This window comes from Rhineura floridana, chromosome 11 (genome assembly GCF_030035675.1).
Source record: "Rhineura floridana isolate rRhiFlo1 chromosome 11, rRhiFlo1.hap2, whole genome shotgun sequence".
NCBI classification, from domain to species: domain Eukaryota; kingdom Metazoa; phylum Chordata; class Lepidosauria; order Squamata; family Rhineuridae; genus Rhineura; species Rhineura floridana.
Window position 1 is genome coordinate 437673 of NC_084490.1, and position 12824 is coordinate 450496.

Below are 12824 nucleotides of genomic sequence, written 5' to 3' on the forward strand. Positions count from 1 at the left end.
TTTAGGTTTCGAAGTGGATTAAAGCGCTCTGTCCCCCTAGCACCACAAATCCACACGGCCAGATAGGCGGCCTAGAAATAAAATTTTATTATTTTATTATTATTATTATTATTAAAAAAATAGATTTTTTGCCATTTGGAAAGTGACAGGGAAATGCAATGAAACTTGTGGGATAAACAAATGATGAACAGGAAGACATGTAAACACCCAACAAACATCAGGATGACGCTTGTCAGTTATATAACCGCCCTATAAACAAATCTGAACAAATGTTCAATAAAGAGCAGATTACCATCTAACCCCCATTATAAGCTTTGTGCAAGCCAGTCAGGATGAATGTGAAATCTGGAGGAGTCCTTGAAGGTGTTGCAGAATTCATAGGCGCTGCATGCTGAGGCAGATACGAGTGATTTATACCCTTGAAATGCTGAGTAAACGTGCCCCAGTGGGTTCCCTTCATATAATCCAGTGTCAGACTATAGCAGGCCCCAAATCACTGGGAGAAGCTCCCCCGAATGTCACCCCCGGGATGTGTCACAGCAGGCCTGAGCTGGCCAGACTGATCACTGTGTAGCCATGCCACGTGGAAGCTAGTAGATGGGCAACCAGGTTGCCTGGGATCTTGTTGTGAACCAAAGTTCACCGTATTGGGGCAGTGTGAACTTTTATCGTGAGAACTGCTCCCCTAGAAACTTCCCATGGAGGCCTCAAGGTTAATTGGTGTTATGACTTAAGAGTCATAGAATGGTAGAGTTGGAAGGGGCCTACAAGGCCATTCAGTCCAACCCCGTTTTCATCTAGCATAGCTTGGCCTTGGAGATGAGAACTTTCCTTTGTTAAGGTAGGGAGCCAATGAGAGAGACCATTACGCACGGGGGTTGGAGCTGGAACAGAGAAAAAGGGGTTTGCTTTTGAACTGACACTTAGAACGTGAACCTGCTTGCCATCAAGTTAATGTGCGATTTGGTTAGAGAAGAGGGAAGTGTGTGTGTGTTGGTTCTTGTAACAGCCGACTATGGACCTTTGCTGAATGATAGTATTTTTGTTAATCCTGCCACTGAATCTATTTTTGTTAAACAATAAGAGTATAACCAGGTTTATTGCTGTGGGGAAATTTGAGGAACCTCTAGTTTGCTGGGGACCTCTCAAATTTCAGCATCAAGTTTTTTTACCCACATAGGTCTGCCCTCTGACAGATGCAAAAGGGCAATGGTGAAACCTTGCTTCTTTGCCACCATTTCTGCCACAGCATAGGCTTGATAAGGAGCACATAAATTTACATAAAGTCTCCCCCCGAACCCCTTGTGTTGCTTCCTGTTTCATTGCTTGGGGCTGCCGAGTGGGCTCTCCATTGCAATAGAACACACTTTGGAGGGATCATGTCCACCGCCTGCGTTACCTCTATATCCCCATAGATCAACTAGGGCTTTGACATCATCTCAAGATGATGTCACCTCCTCTTCAGATGCACACCTTAACGTGGTGAGGGGGTTTGAGAGTGTTGAAGAAGCTAAGAGCAATGCCGTCAGGAGTCCAGACCAAGAGGTTCGACTCCTAGCAAGGCGGAATGGTCAAAGCTGAAACACCAGGCTAAGATGCACCCAAACTCAGAGGAAGACGTGCTTCACTTTTTCTTACATGGAAATAAGGGGATCGGATGGTGCTTTTCCTGAGGATCTCCTCCAGATTCCAGACCTTTCTGGCAGAGCTTCTGTCTGCTTCCTGGGCTGCAGCCTCCCAGGTCTCCTGGTTTGGGCCCGCCGCTGGCCTTCTCCACTACACAGGAAGGAGGGACTTCACACCACTCTTGTGCCTTTCCCTGGGGTAACTGCCACAGAAAATTACTCTCCGGTGGCATCTTGCCTGGAACTCTTAGGTGGTGTTCACTTACTCACTCACTCCTTGATCTCTTTCGGCGGTGGGCCCGGAGTTCTTTTTGTGACAAAAACTGGCTGCCTGCTCTACCATGGAATCCCTCCCTAAAGGCTTCCTTGTTCCTTCCCTCATTACAACAAACTCTGTAACTGGGGCTACTTGACCTGGGTCAATGCTAAGTTTGCCTGACAAATCTTTTATATCTATTTCTACCCATATATAAAGATTTCCCCCTCTAGGATGCACACCTTAATGTGGTGAGGGGGTTTGAGAGTGTTGAAGAAGCTGAGATCAACGCTGGCAGGACACTAGACCAAGAAACAAGACTCCTAGCAGGGGCACCCAAGGCGGAATAGTCAAAGCTGAAACACCAGGCTAAGATGCATCCAAACTCAGAGGAAGGCAATGGTAAACCACCTCTGAAGATGAGACCCCCAGGTCAGAAGGCACTCACCAAGCTACTGGGAAAGAACAAAGGACAAGTACGAGTAGCACTGTGACTAATGACGCAGCTGGGTCAAAGCCGAAAGGAAGCCCAGAGGCTGATGCACACAGATGCGAAAGGAGAGTCCGGAGTTGTACGACGCACACAATAGGAACATGGAATGTGAGAAGCATGAACCAGGGAAAGTTAGAAATTGTCAAGCAAGAAATAGAACGCATCAACATTACAATACTTGGTGTGAGCGAACTAAAATGGATGGGAATGGGACATTTGCAACCAGGCAACTACAAAAAAGTTTACGCAGGAAATGAGAAATTAAGAAGAAATGGGGTTGCTTTAATAGTGAGAAGTGATGTAGCAAAAGCAATTAGGAGCTACAAGGCAAGGTCTGAGCAAGTGATATCAATGAGATTAAATGGGAAACCTATTAACATAACCATCATCCAAGTCTACGCTCCAACATCAAATGCAGAAGAAGAAGAATTGGAGAGATTTTACACAGAAGTACAGGAGGAAATTGATCACACACCAAAACAAGATGTGCTGATAATAATGGGGGACTGGAATGCAAAAGTAGGGAACAGAGAAGAACTAGGAATTGTGGGGAAATGGGGCCCAAGAGACAGAAATGAAGCAGGAGAAAGACTTATTGAATTCTGTGAAGCCAATAATTTGTTTCTTGCAAACACATTTTTTGAACAACCGAAAAGACGACTGTACACATGCACATCACCAAATGGTCAATATAGGAATCAAATTGATTATATAATTGGTAGCAGAAGATGGAGAAGTTCCATACTTTCTGCAAAAACAAGACCAGGAGCAGACTGCAGTACAGATCATGAACTGGCCGTATCGAAAATCAGAGTAAGGCAACAAAGCAATCATAATGCCAAAATACAATTTAAATAACATCCCAGAAGCATATAAAGATCAAATAAGGAACAGGTTTGAGGCTTTAAACTTAGTTGACAGAGAACCAGAAGAACTATGGAATGAAGTCAGAGACGTTATCAGGGAAGAAGGCAAAAAGACAATACCTCTAGTTAAAAAGAAAGACCTCAATGGATGACTGAAGAAACTCTTCAAATGGTTAAAGAGAGAAGGAAAGCAAAAGCAAAAGGAGACAGAAACACGGTCAGAACCCTAAATGCAACAATACAGCGACTAGTACGTAGGGACAAAGAGAACTATTACAAGTTACTGTATAGAAATAGAAGAGGACAACAAAAAGGGTAGAACAAGGGCCCTATTCCAAAAGATTAGAGAACTGAAAGGGAAATTTAAACCAAGAGAAGGAATGTTGAATAATCAACAGGGGAACACACTGATTGACCGAGATGAAATAAAAGGAAGATGGAAGCAATACACTGAAGAACTCTATAAAAGAGATGCCAGGATGACAGATTCATTCACGGAGGAACCATATGATGAAGAACCAGAAATTTCAGAATGCGAGGTGAAAGCTGCTCTTAAAATACTTGGAAGAAACAAATCACCGGGAATAGATGGCATACCAATAGAGTTGCTACAAGCTACTGAGACTGAATCAGTCCGAATTTTGACTAAAATCTGTCAAGAAATATGGAAAACTAAACAATGGCCCACAGACTGGAAGAGTTCCATATACATCTCAACTCCAAAGAAAGGGGATCCCAGGGAATGCAGTAATTATCGAACTGTTGCCTTAGTATCCCATGCAAGTAAAGTAATGCTCAAGATTCTACAACAAAGGCTCTTACCCTATGTGGAGCGAGAAATGCCAGACGTCCAAGCTGGATTTAGAAAGGGAAGAGATACCAGAGATCATATTGAATGAATGAATTTTATTATTACGGTCATAGACCAGCCAAAGAGATCATATTGCAAACATACGTTGGATAATGGAATGGACCAAGGAATTTCAGAAGAAAATCACCCTGTACTTTATAGATTACAGCAAAGCCGTTGACTGTGTAGATCAGCCTGTCCCAACCAGTGTGCCTCCAGATGTTGTTGACCACAACTCCCATCTTTCCTGACCATTGGCAATGCTGGCTGAGGCTGATGGGAGTTGTGGTCCAACAACATCTGGAGGCACACTGGTTGAAAAAGGCTGGTGTAGATCATGAAAAACTATGGAATGCTTTAAAAGAAATGGGGGTGCCACAGCATCTGATTGTCCTGATGAGCAACCTATACTCTGCACAAGAGGCTACGGTAAGGACAGAATATGGAGAAACCGATTGGTTCCCCATCGGAAAGGGTGTGAGAGAGGGGTGTATTTTATCACCCTATTTATTTAATCTATACACAGAACGTATCATACGGAAAGCAGGATTGCACCAAGATGAAGGTGTGAAAATTGGAGGGAGAAATATCAATAATTTAAGATATGCAGATGGTACCATACTACTAGCAGAAACCAGTAATGATTTGAAACGAATGCTGATGAAAGTTCAAGAGGAAAGCACAAAAGCAGGACTACAGCTGAACATCAAGAAGACTAAATGACAACAGAAGATTTACGTAACTTTACAGTTGACAACGAGGACATTGAACTTGTCAAGGATTATCAATACCTTGGCACAATCATTAACGAAAATGGAGACAATAGTCATGAAATCAGAAGAAGGCTAGGACTGGGGAGGGCAGCCGTGAGAGAACTAGAAAAGGTCCTCAAATGTAAAGATGTATCACTGAACACTAAAGTCAGGATCATTCAGACCATGGTATTGCCGATCTCTATGTATGGATGTGAAAGTTGAACAGTGAAAAAAGCTGATAAAAGAAAAATCAACTCATTTGAAATGTGGTGTTGGAGAAGAGCTTTGCGGATACCATGGACTGCGAAAAAGACAAATAATTAGGTGTTACAACAAATTAAACCAGAACTATCACTAGAAGTTAAAATGATGAAACTGAGGTTCTCATTCTTTGGACACATCATGAGAAGACCTGATTCACTAGAAAAGACCATAATGCTGGGAAAAACAGAAGGGAGTAGAAAAAGAGGCCGAACAGGAGATAATAATAATAATAATAAAATTTTATTTGTGAGTCGCCTATTTGGCCGAATTAACGGCCACTCTAGGCGACGTACAACTTCACAGTAAAAATACAATAAAAGCCAATGAGGACCACAACAATAATATTACCATATTAAAAACTAACCCACCCCAGAGGTCCCGTAGGCCTGCCTGAACAGCCAGGACTTCAAGGCCCGGCGGAAACCTATCAGGGAAGGGGCATGGCGGAGGTCAAAAGGAAGGGAGTTCCAGAGGGTGGGGGCCACAATCGAAAATGCCCTCTCTCTGGTCCGCACCAGCCTCGCTATCTTAACTGGTGGGACCGAGAGGTCTTGTGTGACTGATCTTGTTAGGCGGCATAATTGGTGATGCTGGTGGCGCTCCTTCAGATAAACTGGGCCGAAACCATGTGAGGCGTCCTTCCCTGGCTCTCCCTGTCAGGTTCCTACCTGCTCGTGGTTACTGCCTGTCTCTAGGCACCACCAGGGACTCCACCAGTCAGGACCGCACTCTCTTATGGTTTCTCTCCCCGCTCTAGCACAGATCTCAACAGATCCCCCTGCTAGGCAACCACCAGTAACGTCCCAATACTAGTATTCCCAGAGACTCTGAATACTGGTATTGTTATTCTCTTCACCGCTGCCACCATTTGTTACAGTTCCCCTTCAGCCTTGGTCATTACCTTACCCTCCCTTCTGGTCTGTGAAACCCCAGCCAAGGATCAGGCCTTTGGTAAACCAAATTAAGTATTTATTACAGATAACAAAGCTAACAAGATTAACAAGATTTCTTCTTAAGGCACATAAGCATATGGTTTTACTCAATACTAATCCGAACTCCACCTCCCTCCTTCTTCACTCTCTCCTGGCAAACAACTCTCTCAAACCCCACCAAGCAATCCACTCTTTCTCTTCTCCCCCCAGATTCCACTCTCACTCTTCCTTTTATACATTCAGCCATTTTAAACACTCAGCCAATCATCTCGCATTCTACTGCCCAGTCACTCCCCCTCTTTCACTCCACTTACCATGTATCTTCTAAAACACTTACCATATATACACTAATATATAGGAACATCACATTTCCCCCCCCTTAAACAACAGCAGAGTATTATTCCTGTTCCAGGATATATACGTCGTGTTAACAAATACAAGTCTCTATGGGGAAAATGTCTTTCTTTGTTCCTCTGTCTGGTCACGTCACTGCAGTCCCAGCCACTTGCCTGGAAAGTCCATCGGCCAGTACATTGTCCTTGCCTTTGATGAACTGGAAGTCCACTTGATAGTCCTGTAGGGCCCAGGACCACCTCTGCAGCATACTGTTATGGTTTTTCTTAGTCTGCAACCATAACAAGGCCCGATGATCCGTAGTCACTGTGAATCTTCGTCCCCACACGTATGGGCGCAACTTGTTCAGTCCCCACACGACCACTAGGCACTCCTTCTGGACCGACGAATAGTTTTTCTCCCTCGGCGTCAGCTGGCGACTCAGGTACGCCACTGGATGTCTGGTGCCTTCTCTCTCCTGTAGCAAGACGACTCCCAGCGCCAGGTCCGACGCATCTGTAGCCACGATGAATGGTTTCTCATAGTCTGGTGCTATTAATATGGGTCCTTGGCACAAGGCTTGCTTCAGCAGATCAAAAGCCTTCTGACATTCATCTGTCCATACCACACGCTCAGAACACTTCTTCTTTGTTAATTCATGCAAGGGGGTTGCTATTTCCCCAAAATTTCTCACAAACTTCCTATAAAATCCAGCCACACCCAGAAATGCCCTTACTTGTTTTTTGGTTAAGGGGATCGGCCACGCTTGTATTGCCTCCACCTTGCTCCATAAGGGGGTGATTTTCCCACTCCCCACCTTATGTCCTAAATAGATTACTTCCTTTAGTCCAAACTGGCATTTCTTAGCTTTTATTGTGAGGCCTGCTTTTCTTAAGGCCTCCAATACTGTTGTCAGGTGTTGGACATGCTCAGGCACCGACTTGCTAAAAATGGCCACGTCATCGATATAGGCCACTGCAAAATCTGACATGCCTCGCAACACAGTATTGATTAGCCTCTGAAATGAACTTGGTGAGTTCCTTAGTCCCATGGGTAAGGTCACAAACTCATATAACCCATCTGGTGTACTGAAGGCAGTTTTGGCTCTGGATTGCTCGTCTAGTTCCATTTGCCAAAATCCTTTACAGAGATCTAGTGTAGAGATAATGGTTGCTGCCCCCAATAACTCTAACATTGCGTCTACCCTAGGCATAGGATACGCATCTGGGACAGTAATTTTATTGATTAGCCAATAATCAATGCAAAACCTTGTCGTTCCATCTTTTTTCGGAACCAGGACAATACTTGAGGCCCAGGGACTGATGGATTCCCTGATCACTCCTAATTCCAGCATATCTTCCACCTCCTTTTTGATCTCATTCAAAACTTTCCCATTCACACGGTACGGAACAAATCTGATTGGGGCATGAACTCCAGTATCAATAGAATGTATAACTATACTGGTTCGGCCAGGTTTGTTGCTAAAGAGATTCCTATAGGTTTTCAACACTCTCAGAATCTCTTCTTTTACTTCCTCCTTCACCTCCTCTGACCATTCCACTTGATCTACCCCTCCTTTGTCTTTGCTTTCCTGTACCAAATCTGGAAGTTCAGGCCCACTTCCCTCAGGGAATAAGGTAACTTGCAACACCTTCGCATCCCTGGTATGGTAAGGCTTTAACATATTTACATGAACCACTTTGCTTTTGTTTAATTGGTCTGTGGTGATTACATATGTCACTGTGTCAAGCCTTTCTCTGATGGTATATGGTCCTTCCCAGTTAGCCTGTAATTTGTCATGTTTCCTGGGTATGAACGCCATAACCATATCTCCCACATCATACACACGTTCTCTGGCTGTTCTGTCATACCAGTAACTTTGCTTCTCCTGTGCATGACTCAAATTCTCTTTCACCACTTCCATCATTGATGTTAATTTATTGCGGAAGTCCAATACAAAATCTACTACAGAAGTTTTGTACTCTCCCAGAGTTCCTTCCCATGAATTTTTTTAGCAGTTCCAAAGGTCCCCTCACTTTTCTAGTAAACATTAGTTCAAAGGGTGAGAAGCCTGTTGACTCCTGAGGGACTTCTCGGTATGCAAATAAGAAGCATCCCAAACGTTCATCCCAGTCTTGTGGGTGATCTTGAACATAGCTTCTGATCATGCCCTTCAAAACGCCATTGAATCTCTCAGTTAGCCCATTAGTGGCGGGATGGTAAGTAGTGGTCTTTAGATGTTTTAGACCACAACATTTCCACATACATTGCATCACTTCTCCCATGAATACACTGCCTTGATCTGTCAGCACTTCATGAGGGAAACCCAGCCTCATAAAGATTTTTAATAAAGCCTCTGCAACTACAGGGGCTTCTACAGATCTCAGTGCTTCTGCGTCTGGGTACCTGGTGGCAAAATCCACCACCACCACTAGATATTTCTTGCCATGCCTTGTGGGTTTGGAAAAAGGGCCCACCAAATCTATTCCCACTCTATAAAAGGGTTGTCCAATTATAGGAAGGGGCTTTAAGGGTGCCTTGGTCTTTACTCCACTCTTTCCCACCTTTTGGCATATTCCACAAGATAGACAATGTTGTTTTACATCCTTGGAGATATTTGGCCAATAATAATGTGCAGCCAATCTCCTCTTGGTCTTTTTTATTCCCAGATGTCCTGCACATGGGACATCGTGGGCTACCTCTAGCAATCTGGTTCTGTATTTGCTAGGTACTATCAATTGCTTCACTGGTTCACATTCATCCTTTCTCTCAGCAGGCATCCACAGTCTATATAAAATCCCATTCTCACACACAACTTGATTCCTCAGTTTGTCAGTGAAAGGAATCTGTTGGGTCAGCGCTTGTTCCTTTATCTGCTTCAAACTTATATCTTTATGCAGCTCTTCCCTGAATTGATCTGCTTCTTCCCCAGAGACCACTTGATACAGTTTGTCTTCTTCAGCAGGCCTGCTAGTGGTTGTTATGGTGACCTGAGGCTGGTTAACAGATTCCACCCTGTTTGTTTCAGCCCCCCTTAATATGGCTTCTTTTTCTCTGCCAATTTGCTGTCTGGTCACTACATAGATCTTTCCTTGGGCGCCCATTACATCCCTTCCCAGTATTACTGGTTCTTGTTGCTGGGCATTAATGCCTACTTTATATCGGCCCTCTCGGCCTCTCCAAGTCATATCCACCAGGGCCACAGGCAAACTTTCTGGTTGACCTCTCACTCCTTGGATAAGTCACAGTTTCCTGAGGTAATATTACCTCAGATTTTATTAAATCTGGCCTCAGTAATGTCTGAGCGGCACAGGATCAAGCAATGCCCAATAATTTGCCCCTTGTACACTCACTTCCTCCCTGAGACTTGAATCAAGGTCTGTTACTTCTGTCCAGTTTATCTGGCAGAACTGAACCTTTTTCGCTGTTTCTAAAGCCTTGGGCTCTGTTTTCACTGCCCTTGTCTGAGCAGGATTACTAATGGGGTTGGCAACCTCACATTGAAAACGTAGGTGCCCCGGTCTACCACATTTGTAGCATAATTTCTCCTCACTTTTAGGGTACACAGATCCACTCTGGGGTGTCCTGTGCCCTTCAGATTTTAATGGAGGACTCACTCGCTGTGGTACCACGTCCCTTCTGCCAGCACTATATGGTCTGGGTTTAAACTCTTGATGTTTTCCCCACCCAGCCAGTCCTATTGGAGGCGAAGTGATCCGCCATCTCGGCGGCCTCCTGCACAGATGTAGGGGAACGGTCTTTGACCAGGAGCCTTATTTCTGGTGGTAACTGATGGTATAATTGATCCAGTATCATGAGGCTTTTCACCTCTTCCACTGACTGAGCTTTGGCACTACTCATCCACTTTCCAAATATATCCATCAACTTTGCTCCCAGTTCCACAAAAGACCTCCCTGTCTGTATCTGGCAGTTTCTGAAAAGCTTTCTAAAATAATCAGGCCCCAGTCTGAATCTTTTAAACACTGCTTCTTTGTATTCAGCATAGGTGACGGGCCTGTCTGAGGGAAAATATTGGTATACCTCAGCCAATTCCCCTTTAATCAGATTTGATAAATACTGCATGTATTTATCTTCAGGTAGCCCCCACAACTGAGCTGCTTTTTCAAAGGTACTGAGGTAAATTTGAGGATCTTGACCAGGCTCATAGACAGCAAAGTCCTTTGGAGTAATTTTTATTTTTGCTCCATCTCTGTCTTTCCTTGTCTCATCAAAATGAAACTTCTCTCTTTCAAATTTTAACTTTTCTGCCTGTAATTCCGCATCCACTCTCATTCTCTCAAATTCCAACTCCCTCTGTTTTTCCTTCTCTGCACCTTCCATCCTCAATCTCTCAGCTTCCAACTCCCTCTGCTTGTCTTTTTCCTCAGCCTCCCATCTTAACTTCTCTCTCAAGTACTCTATATAAGCGGGATTGCTTAAATATCCTTCTGGGGTCTCTTCCCTGACAGGTTGTTTTTGCTGGGCAGTTGCAAATCCTATAAGTGCTACCCTCAATTCATCTACCCCTTTACCCTCATGAGGTAAATTGAATGTTATGCACTTCTCCACCAGCTCCTCTCTTTTCATTTTTACGTATTCAGCCATGGTGTTTGAGTTCACTCACTCTTTGCCACACACTCTTTGCCAGTCACTCTCACAAGTAATCTTGTTTTGTTATTTCTGTTTGCCACACCACTGTATCTGGATTCTCTGTTGTTCGTATCTGGATTCTCTGTTGTTCGTATCTGGATTCTCTGTTGTTCGTATCTGGATTCTCTGTTGTTCGTATCCCACCGCTACTGACACCACATGTGATGCGTCCTTCCCTGGCTCTCCCTGTCAGGTTCCTACCTGCTCGTGGTTACTGCCTGTCTCTAGGCACCACCAGGGACTCCACCAGTCCGGACCGCACTCTCTTATGGTTTACCTATCCGCTCTAGCACAGATCTCAACAGATCCCCCTGCTAGGCAACCACCAGTAACGTCCCAATACTAGTATTCCCAGAGACTCTGAATACTGGTATTGTTATTCTCTTCACCACTGCCACCATTTGTTACAGTTCCCCTTCAGCCTTGGTCATTACCTTACCCTCCCTTCTGGTCTGTGAAACCCCAGCCAAGGATCAGGCCTTTGGTAAACCAAATTAAGTATTTATTACAGATAACAAAACTAACAAGATTAACAGGATTTCTTCTTAAGGCACATAAGCATATGGTTTTACTCAATACTAATCCGAACTCCACCTCCCTCCTTCTTCACTCTCTCCTGACAAACAACTCTCTCAAACCCCACCAAGCAATCCACTCTTTCTCTTCTCCCCCCCTTGATTCCACTCTCACTCTTCCTTTTATACATTCAGCCATTTTAAACACTCAGCCAATCATCTCGCATTCTACTGCCCATTCACTCCCCCTCTTTCACTCCACTTACCATGTATCTTCTAAAACAACAACACTTACCATATATACATTAATATAGGAACATCACACGCTCCTTCAGATAAACTGGGCCGAAACCGTATAGGGCTTTAAAGGTCAACACCAACACCTTGAATTGGGCCCGGTAAAAAACTGGTAGCCAGTGTAGATCTACTAACACCGGAGTGATATGATCACGGCGACGGCTGTTCTTAATCAAACGTGCCGCTGCATTCTGTATCAGTTGTAATTTCCAGACCGTTTTCAAGGGTAACCCCACGTAGAGCGCATTACAGTAGTCTAACCGGGAGAAGACCAGATGGATTGATTCCATAAAGTAAGCCACAGACCTGAACTTACAAGATCTGAACAGCATGGTTCATGACAGATGCTCTTGGAGGTCGCTGAGTCATAGGGTCACCTTAAGTCGCAGTCGACTTGGAAGCACATAACAACAACAAGAAGAACATTCAGGAATTCCATGGATCCCCGTGACCCTCTGGGGGGCTGGCCATCTCAATAGTCTCATGGCCACTTCAGAGGAGAGTAGTAGCCTCTGCAAGTCTAAACCTCGGCAGCTGGAAGTTGTCTCTTGGCCATGACAAGGGAGTCGATAAAAGATCAACCCACATCCAAACCACTATCTTGCTGGCTCATGAGGGCAATCACATCAGGATTACAAGCTGCCACATGCGTACATAGAACCTCCATATTCAAAGCCAGTCAGTGCTCTCTCTATCAGCAGTTAAACAACAAAGAGAAGGGGGAGGATACTGTTGCTTTCACATCAAATGTATGATCATAGAATCAGAGAACAGGACTGGAAGGGGCCTATAAGGTCATCGAGTCCAACCCTCTACTCAATGCAGGAATCCCAAGTGACTTGGGAGTTGCATCTCTGCCTCCTGCTCTGATGATGCAGTTCATCTGTCTAGAATGGCAAAATATTTGGGGCCAGCCCTGAATAGGTGGGGAAAGATGCCATCAAGCCACCTGTGGGGGCCCCCAATGCTCCCCCCATAGCTGCATGAT